This window comes from Neoarius graeffei, chromosome 20 (genome assembly GCF_027579695.1).
Source record: "Neoarius graeffei isolate fNeoGra1 chromosome 20, fNeoGra1.pri, whole genome shotgun sequence".
Classification (NCBI taxonomy): domain Eukaryota; kingdom Metazoa; phylum Chordata; class Actinopteri; order Siluriformes; family Ariidae; genus Neoarius; species Neoarius graeffei.
In genome coordinates, this window is record NC_083588.1 from 60,445,075 (window position 1) to 60,456,117 (window position 11,043).

Consider the following 11,043-nt stretch of genomic DNA (forward strand, 5'->3'; position numbering starts at 1 on the left):
CCAGAGCAGCACTGGTCTAGAACCAAGAACCATTTACTTCCAAGGCTGGGGTTGGGATTATCATGACCAACAAGACCAATTAAAACTTTGTGAATATCATCCATCCATCCATCATCTGTACCCGCTTATCCTGTTCTACAGGGTCGCAGGCAAGCTGGAGCCTATCCCAGCTGACTACGGGTGAAAGGCGGGGTACACCCTGGACAAGTCGCCAGGTCATCACGGGGCTGACACATAGACACAGACAACCATTCACACTCACATTCACACCTACGGTCAATTTAGAGTCACCAGTTAACCTAACCTGCATGTCTTTGGACTGTGGGGGAAACCGGAGCACCCGGAGGAAACCCACGCGGACACGGGGAGAACATGCAAACTCCGCACAGAAAGGCCCTCGCCGGCCACGGGGCTCGAACCCGGACCTTCTTGCTGTGAGGCGACAGCGCTAACCACTACACCACCGTGCCGCCCCTGTGACTATCATTTATTTAAAAAATAAAAACAAAGATAGTGTTGAATCTAGTTTGTCTAATCCAGTAGTCCGCCATTGTTGTTGTTGTGCTTGGTGCTAGCGTTGCTGGGAAAGCAAAAACGTATAGAGATGTATACAATGATGTAATGACATAGTCTGGCTAACGCGACAAAGCTCTCCGAGCTATTGGTCTGGCCAAGATATTAAGCCCAACCGTTTCCCAGAGCCCGTGGTTGACCCGCCTCCCTGAAATGCCTCAGTTTGCTACTGGTCGAAGCCAGAAAAGGCTGTGACGAAGCTTAAACCAATCACATCACTCTTTCCTCTGACGTATGCGACGCGACGGGGCTAACTGGTAGATTAAACTCTTACCGAAGCCGGTCGGGACGGAGCAAGGCGAAAACGTCCTTCCTTTCAATAAATACCTCCAGGGCTGCTCTTTGCTCCGTTTTCAATGAGAACTTCCCCTTGAATGCTTTCAATACAGCATCTATGCGTAATAGATGTGGAAGCGTGAATGAAGCGCTTCCGGCATAGATTCTGTAAACAATCTATGGCTTCCGGTCGCAGTTTTACTACGTCAGTGCCTTGAACACGCCTCTACCCAGGGCCGTTGGAGATGCTCAAAGTTGATTGGTTCCCGATTTTTCGGGAGCTTGGAAGAGCTGTAGATAGCTTGCCTGGCCAGACTAAGCTCGCAACAGGCCCTCGTGTTGCGTCACGCTTAGGATGGGCGGGCCCAGGCTAGTAATGACATGGATCTATGGTGGCTCTCTAGCCCATGGAAAAACAAATCAGTTCTTAGAAGGTTCGCAAATTAAACTAACTCCAAACTAGCACCAGCCCAGAACTAGCACCCAGTTGGTGTTGGTGGAAAGGGGCTGCTCGGTCAGAAAGACTGAAACCGTCAGTATGAGATACAAGACACAGCGTTTGAACATTTCTTCACCTGCACACACGAAAGCTTCTGAATGTTGGCAGCAGCTGACAAATTCACTGTGTTTCCGTGCGACTCAACACTCAGTGCCAAAAGTCTGTCAACGTCCACCGTGAGACACACGTCCAAAGCGACTCAGTTATTCAGTCGCTAGATTTCTGCTGTTGGCAAGCCAAGTGTCACAGATTAGACATTTGCTGCCGGGAACCCTGGTGTGTGTTCTACATACTGTTTCTACTAACACACACACACACGTTGACGTGGCAAACATCACTGACGTAGAGGGGGGGAAATGGTATGTGATCATGAGGAGGCTCAAAATATCTTGGATAGACATTTCAGTCTAATTTTAAGATTGAGATGAAAACACAACTTGCTTTGCAGATGTTCTACAATAACTTTAAACAGATCAGTGTAGGGTTCGAAGGCTGTTATAGGAGAATAATTGACGTTCGGTTGTTGGGTTGTAACAGTCACTCTGTTTCACCATATCTTCCTATCATTGATTATTTTCCTATAACAACACGTCCTGAAGTTATTTAGTGATTCTTTACACAATAAACACTTACACCTACCGGCCACTATATTAGGAACACCCGTACATACATCCACCTGCTGTTTGACGCGGTTCTCTAATCAGCCGATCTCTTGACAGCAGCACGATGCATCAAATTATACAGATACAAATCAAGAGCTTCAGTTAATGTTCACAAACATTCGAACATCAGAACGGGAAAAACCTGTGATCTCAAAGCGTGACTTTCTCTCACTGTGGGATGGGTGTTGGTTTAAGTATTTCAGAAACTGCTGATCTCCTGTGGGTTTCACACACAACAGTCTCTACACAGAATGGTGTGAAAAACAAAAGACATCACGTGAGTAAGCAAGAGTTCTGTGGGTGGAAAGTAAAAAAACGCCTTGTTGATAAGAGAGGTCAGAGGAAAATGGACAGATTGGTTCGAGCATTTTTGCCAAGAAGGATACAGCAACTCAAACTCATATAATCACTCTTTACAGCCGTGGTGAGCATAAAAGCATCTCGGCATGCAACAGCAGAACACCACATCGGGTTCCACTCCTGCAGCCAAGAACAGGGATCTTAGAATGAAGAACAAGTTCCTATTAAAGTGGCCGGTGAGTGTATAAAATCATCTGAAAGAAGTTACATTCTCTGTCAGAACAGTTAGATCACTTCACCTGAGAAAATTGCTTTAAAAAAAAAAAATATATATATATATATATATATATATATATATATATATATATATATATATATATATATACACACACTACCGATCAAAAGTTTGGGGTCACATTGAAATGTCCTTATTTTTGAAAGAAAAGCACTGTTCTTTTCAACGAAGATCACTTTAAACTAATCAGAAATCCACTCTATACATTGCTAATGTGGTAAATGACTATTCTAGCTGCACATGTCTGGTTTTTGGTGCAATATCTCCATAGGTGTATAGAGGCCCATTTCCAGCAACTCTCACTCCAGTGTTCTAATGGTACAATGTGTTTGCTCATTGCCTCAGAAGGCTAATGGATGATTAGAAAACCCTTGTACAATCATGTTAGCACAGCTGAAAACAGTTGAGCTCTTTAGAGAAGCTATAAAACTGACCTTCCTTTGAGCAGATTGAGTTTCTGGAGCATCACATTTGTGGGGTCGATTAAATGCTCAAAATGGCCAGAAAAATGTCTCGACTATATTTTCTATTCATTTTACAACTTATGGTGGTAAATAAAAGTGTGACTTTTCATGGAAAACACAAAATTGTCTGGGTGACCCCAAACTTTTGAACGGTAGTGTATATATATATATATATATATATATATATATATATATATATATATATATATATTGAGAATTAGATTCGGTATTCTTTTAATAATTTCATTGCAACTCATATAGTCAGAAATATCACATCGCTTCGCCCACATCCAAGCTGTTATCACTTGCTCTATCATAGTGTATCTTAGCATATGAAATAGCTTGAATGTAGGCAAATTTATGGAAAGTTTTTCACTAAATGTAAGATTATTAAACCTATTTCTAGGTATTTTATTTTAATTATAAAAAAACTTAACTTGCTTTGCAGACGTTATACGACTATAAACAGATAAAATATCATGTAAAATTCTTTAATAGTGTCAGTCAAAACTGAATAGCTCATAAATTGCTGATATATGAGGAATAAAATGATTTAAGACTTAAATTTTATTAATGACTTTTTTTAAATGTCTAAAATTAGTTTCAATATTTTGTCCAGGGTGAACCCCGCCTTTCGCCCGTAGTCAGCTGGGATAGGCTCCAGCTTGCCTGCGACCCTGTAGAAGGATAAAGCGGCTAGAGATAATGAGATGAGATGAGATGAGATTTATTATAATTTTCATGCAAAGAAATATGAATTAGTGTAGGGTTATTTATTTATTTTGCTTGCTATGAGATAAGAACATGCGAGTAATTTACACCAGCGATGGTTTATGACACACGCACTAGGCTCCGCCTCCCAAAATTGGAAATGTACCAGAATGTACTGGAAGCTGGGTGTTAAAAATGATCACTAGTTACACTTTTAAACTTTTTGGCTAAAATAAGATTTACACTGTAAGTTGAAGAAAGTAAAAAATCGTGAGCAACATTATTATTATTAGCTATGTTAAGCTCGTTAGCTTCAGCACAACATTTCTTGTCAGATCGATCCCGAGCTCGGGTTATCGTCCGTGTACAGTTCCACTTGTTCTCTTTGTGTCCAGGTTAAAAAAAGAAAAAACATGTTTTGATGGAGCAGTGACTCTAAATTGCCCCTAGGTGTGAATAAGTGTGTGAATGAGTGTGTGAATGGGTGTGTACATGGTGCCCTGTCATGGACTGGCTCTCTTACTGGGTGTATTCCCACCTCATGCCCAGTGTTCCTGGGATAGTGTCTTCTGGAATATTATATCTGTATAGGGATTAAAAAAAAACAATGCTGCTTGGGCAGCTGTAATGTGTCGTATCTCACCCACTGATGACTCCAGCAATCTACAGTCAGTCAGAGGCAGTTTGGCTCGGCCCCTCAAACCAAGTGTAGGACAGAAAACTTGTCTCACGCACATCACACACACACACTGCTATCATCTGATCCATGAACGGGAACAGTGCTCTCAGACAACACAATGCCAGTCTCGATTAGAGTCACTGTCTGCTCTCCAAACACACGAGACATCATCTGTGTATCAAACACACAACTACAACTACACGACACAGAATAGAGCTGGTACTGATACTCAAAGCAATTAAAGCAGTTTTATTATTATTATTATTATTATTATTATTATTACTACTACAACATTACACAGTAGATAATTTTTTGGATTAGTCAGTTTGTACTGGTATTTTTTGCTGTTTCTCAAGTCACAACAAGAACCTCAGACAGACAGCGCTTTCCGCAATATGTGTTAATAATGTGTTCCGCAAGGTTTTAATGTCATATTTAACATCAAGCATGTCAAGATAGGTCTTCAATTTCTTTGGAACTGATCCCAAAGCCCCAGTGATTAGAGGGATGACCTTAACCTTCAACTCTGGTAATCCCCAAATCCATGAGATCTCATCTCATCTCATTATCTCTAGCCGCTTTATCCTTCTACAGGGTCGCAGGCAAGCTGGAGCCTATCCCAGCTGACTACGGGCGAAAGGCGGGGTACACCCTGGACAAGTCGCCAGGTCATCACAGGGCTGACACATAGACACAGACAACCATTCACACTCACATTCACACCTACGGTCAATTTAGAGAGTCACCAGTTAACCTAACCTGCATGTCTTTGGACTGTGGGGGAAACCGGAGCACCCGGAGGGAACCCACGCGGACACGGGGAGAACATGCAAACTCCGCACAGAAAGGGCCTCGCTGGCCATGGGGCTCGAACCCGGACCTTCTTGCTGTGAGGCGACAGCGCTAACCACTACACCACCGTGCCGCCCGATCAAAATTCTATTTATCTAATTTTATTAAATATCGGAATGCATGTTTGATCGCTATTTTGTCGCTGCTATAGCGAGTTATGAGTGTTTGAAATATGCTCTGTAATATATCAGTCCATATGTCAAAGCGATGGCCGTAAACGAGATTTGTTGAGACCTGTGCGAGACATCGTAGGACGGGAGTAAAACGTACAGCGGAAATCAAAGTGACCGACATCTGCCAACATTGTCAAAAGACGCGCGCGCCCTCTTTCAAATGCTGATGTAATCAAGCTGGAAGTTTTGTTTGTTTTGATAGCAATCAGGAAAGTTTGAAAAAAGTCGGCAGTAATCGTCATTTAAACTCGTTTTTGTGCAATATTTTGTTTGGAAAACAGTTTTCAAAATGGCGGCGCTGACACCTGGCTGACACTTGACGTTTCGAAGTCTCGCACAAGTCTCGTGAAGATCGCGTGGATAAGCGACGCCTGCCGTGGACCAAACGAACTAAATTCAACACGGCTAAAAACCGAACAGGCCGATAAGTATAATATTTAATTGCAATTAGTTGCCAATACGAGTCACGATATAAGGTTACTAAAACCGAAAACGTAATTGAATAACACGTTAATTAAGAAATAAAGCAAGTTTAAAAATGACTTCAGTTCTCCTTTAAGTTCTGCATACTTTGTTATTTTCTCAATCTCCCTGGCTGCGATATTATGACCACTCGGGATCGCTACATCTATAATCAGACATTCGTGCTGCGTGTTCTTGTAAAGCACCAAGTCAGGCCTACAGTGTTCAAGTACTCAGTCTGTCTGAAAATCAGAATCCCACAGAATCTTCGCTTTACCCTCATCATCCATCACTTTCTATTTATTTATTTATTTTTTATCAGGGACTGGGTCCAACGCATGGATCTGAGGTCCCTTGAGGGGCTGGAGTTAAATGGAAAGCACTCTCCGCAGGATACCTGTGCTGAATAGAATGCTTCCATTACTTCTTTATACTCCTGCTTGGTCCATTTTTGACATTGTCCTTTAGGCAGGTTCGCATTTGTAGCAACCAGAGGGCCACTATGAGTCTGTGATGGCTCGGCCTGGGGTTCCTCGAGCTCTTGAGTGGTGGAAGAGTTCATTCTAGTAGCAGACTTTTTGATCCCAGCCTGGTTCCTCACTGGGGATCCTGTGTAAGATCCTTGGTAACCTGTGTGACGACCAATGCGGTATGATTTTCTTTTCAATGTACTATCCATACTTGTTGGTATTCACTATTTAACCCATAGCTGAGGCCCTTTCTGGATATTTTCAGCCAGGCTAGCTGAACCAAAGGATTTTCTGTTGGAGTTGCCTTCTCCTAGCCTTCACCTAAATAGGCTTTCCCCACAAGGCAGTGGGTGGATTTTATTTCAGAGTAACCTCTCCTAGCCTTTACCTAGCTCAACTGGCCTGACCTGCAAGGCAGCAGGTGGTAATTTCATTTATTATTATTATTATTATCCATCCATCCATCCATTATCTGTAGCCGCTTTATCCTGTTCTACAGGGTCGCGGGCGAGCTGGAGCCTATCCCAGCTGACTACGGGCGAAAGGCGGGGTACACCCTGGACAAGTCGCCAGGTCATCACAGGGCTGACACATAGACACAGACAACCATTCACACTCACATTCACACCTACGGTCAATTTAGAGCCACCAGTTAACCTAACCTGCATGTCTTTGGACTGTGGGGGAAACCGGAGCACCCGGAGGAAACCCACGCGGACACGGGGAGAACATGCAAACTCCGCACAGAAAGGCCCTCGCCGGCCACGGGGCTCGAACCCCGGACCTTCTTGCTGTGAGGCGATGGTGCTAACCACTACACCACCGTGCCGTATTATTATTATTATTGCTGTTGTTGTTCTTAATGGAGTTGAACAATGGCGTTGTATTCCACTAAAGGAGAACTGAAGTCATTTTTAAACTTGCTTTATTTCTTAATTAACGTGTTATTCAATTACATTTTCGGTTTTAGTAACCTTATATCGTGACTCGTATTGGCAACTAATTGCAGTTAAATATTATACTTATCGGCCTATTCGTTTTTTAGCCGTGTTGAATTTAGTTCGTTTGGTCCACGGCAGGCGTCGCTTACCCGCGCGATCTTCATGAGACTTGTGCGAGACTTTGAAACGTGAAGTGTCAGCCAGGTGTCAGCGCCGCCATTTTAAAAACTGTTTTCCAAACAAAATATTGCACAAAAACGAGTTTAAATGACGATTACTGCCTACTTTTTTCAAACTTTCCTGATCGCTATCAAAACATACAAAACTTCCAGCTCGATTACATCAGCATTCGAAAGAGGGCGCGCGCGTCTTTTGACAACGTAGGCAGATGTCGGTCACTTTGATTTCCGCTGTACGTTTTACTTCCGTCCTACGATGTCTCGCACAGGTCTCAGCGAATCTCGTTTACGGCCGTTGCTTTGACATACGGACTGATATATTACAGAGCAGATTTCAAACACTCATAACTCGCTATAGCAGCGACAAAATAGCGATCAAACATGCATTCTGATATTTAATAAAATGAGAAATAGAATTTTGATAATAAAAAATTTGGCTTCAGTTCTCCTTTAAAATGCACTGGATATGACACTCAGCAAAACACTGATGATGTGGGATTAGGAGATTTGGGATGAGGAAAGCAGGATTAAAAATACTGCGCAGTCTGAGACAGCTAAAGCTCACAGAATGGGTTTAATAGTCAAAATAGTTTATAATATGTGTATGAGACCTGTGAGACACATGTACACACACACACACACAATTTCCTACATTAACTACACAAAAGTCACACTTTGAGATCACAATTTTTTCCGTTCTGATGTTTGAACATTGTGAACATTAGTTAACTGAAGCTTTTGATTTGTATCTGCATGATTTGATGCATTGTGCTGATGACTTGACTTAATCCCTTCGCCCTTTCGAGGAGCATAGGCCATCCACTATTACCCGCCATTTACTGCTCCAACTGTGATCGGTACCTTGTCATGGTGGAGCAGCTTGTGTGTTTCCATGACCCGGAGAGCTATACTGGAGGGAGTGAAAGTTCCTGGCAGGGCCACCCATGCCAGACAGGTCAAAGGGTAGCATACCGTACATGTCAACCTTTGGTCAGTCAAACCTGTATAACCAACCTCCAAAATCCGTATTTCCCTTATAAAATCCTTATAAGATGCAAATTAAAATAATTTACCTAAAATTTGAATGATAATTAACAATGATATATCCAAGTTACTTTTTATTCAATATTAATAACAATAAACCTTCAGAATGAATACAAAGCTCCAATGTTTGACAAAAACAAAGTGTCACTCTAATGTTCTGAATTGTACTCCATGACAGCTTTTTTAGCAGTCTGCACCAATACCTCACGAGGCTGCATGTCACAGCAAGTGTCTGTGTTGATCTTGCCGGAGTGCCCATTCAGAATCTTTTCAGTCGCTAGTGAAAGTCGCTCAGGTGGAAATACGCGTTTCAAACAAAATGTTACTTCCCGGTTGGCGGGATTCTCGCAATGCGGTGTGCACATGATCAAAAGTGGAACGAAGTCTCGCTACCACGGGATAACACACGATTTTATAAGACTCTTTACAGGCCGTCTGTGGTGTACAGTACGTTTGTAAATGTTATGCGCTCTTTTATCATCATGGGAATTGATTATAGCTCTAAATAAATATTGAAGTTTTTTTAAAGAATCCGTATAACTTTATTTGTACGCCCGTATACTATGTTTATTGAATCAAATCCGTATAAAATACGGACATTCCGTATAGGTTGACATGTATGGGGTAGAGACCAGACGAAATTCGATCACCCGCTCCTCCCGGATGGAGGTTGTGCATGGGGTTAACACCCCCACCACAGAAAAAAGACATGTTACTGAAACATCCACTTAGCAAGATCAGAGATTGTGCTGATTGGCTGATTAGATATCTGCATAAAACAGCAGGTGGATGTATGGGTGTTCCTAATAAAGTGGCTGGTGAGTGTATATTGGAGCTCTTGCTCCGAAACATCATATCAGTATGCTTTTTTTTTTTTGTGCTTTGGTTTTGGATGTGTTTAACAAATTGTTTTCCTAAAACAGTCTGAAATCAATACATGAATGAAAGGGTTAAAGTGTGTGGCAGTCCGCCATCTATGGTTGACTCTGCCTTTAAGATTTGGAGCAACAATGGCTTAAATACGGTGAAGGATCTCTTTGTTGATGGAATCTTTGCCTCATTCTCGCAACTAAATGAACTCTATAATATTCCCAGAACACATTTTTTCCGATATCTACAAATCCGGCATTTCATAAGTAGTAGATACCCTTCATTTCCAAATATTCCAGAAGTAACAACTTTGGATACAATTTTGAAAATAAATATACGTAAGAGAGGGGCCATTAGAGAAATTTACAACATGTTGCTAGATTTGCAGTCCACGTCCCTAAATATAATAAAATCTCACTGGGAAAATGATCTGGCATTGAATATTACTGATGACCTTTGGGAAAATATACTTCGAAGGGTGCACTCATCTTCCATCTGTGCTAGGCATGGACTTATTCAATTTAAAATTCTTCATCGTCTGCACTTTTCAAAGGAAAAATTAGCAAAGATTTACCCAGGAACTGACCCACTGTGCAATCGTTGTAAATCTAATATTGGTTCACTAGTGCATACTTTCTGGTCATGCCCTAATCTTAATAATTATTGGTCATCAATCTTTCAGACATTCTCAAAGGTATTTACAGTCAATCTTGCTCCCAATACATTGACCGCCCTATTTGGGGTGCTACCACCTGAAATTTCCCTTTCGAAAAAGTATTCTCAGGCGGTGGCCTTTGCGTCCCTGTTAGCAAGGCGCCTCATCCTCTTGAGGTGGAAACAAGAGTGTCCTCCCTCTCATGATCAGTGGTTAACAGAGTTGATGAAGTTTTTACATCTAGAAAAAATGAGGTGCACACTTGCTGGGTCGACTATAAAATTTGATAAAACATGGCAGCCATTTCTTAAATTTATGGATCAGTATAAATTGTCCATCAGTGCATGAATGAAAGAGGGCTGTTGCTGTCTACTATTGATAGTGTTGGTCTGCTGTCTTGTTTAATTTAATTTTTATTAAATTACTATTACTTAATTTAATTGTATAACTAATTATTCACTTATTATTTGTTTTTTTCTGTTATAATTAATGTTTGTTATTTTTAAAAAGGGTGAAAAACGGTCAGCCAAGAATGTATCGTGAACATTGCCTTTTGTGTACAGTGCTGCCGCAAAATCATAAATAAAGTTGGAAAAAAAAAAGTGTGTGGCAGTGTGTGACAACAAGTCCATATGTCTTATGACTAATCCTTATATTGTATTGAACAATAATTTCCCATCACCATACTCCAGCTGTCATTCGGTGAAACAAAAACACTTTTTTTATTCAGATCAATGATATCAGTTGAACAGGTCGTGCTACATAAAAGCGTTAACAGTAAAGCATTAAAAATTGACAAGACAGACAAAGTCAAGTGACGCACAAAGATGAGGCGAAAAACGTTCATTCAACTAGCAAAGCTGATCAATTCCCTTCACTGAAACGCTTCTAAATTACTTTTCAAATTCCCCAAAAAATTCTAAACCCGCCAGGTTCTC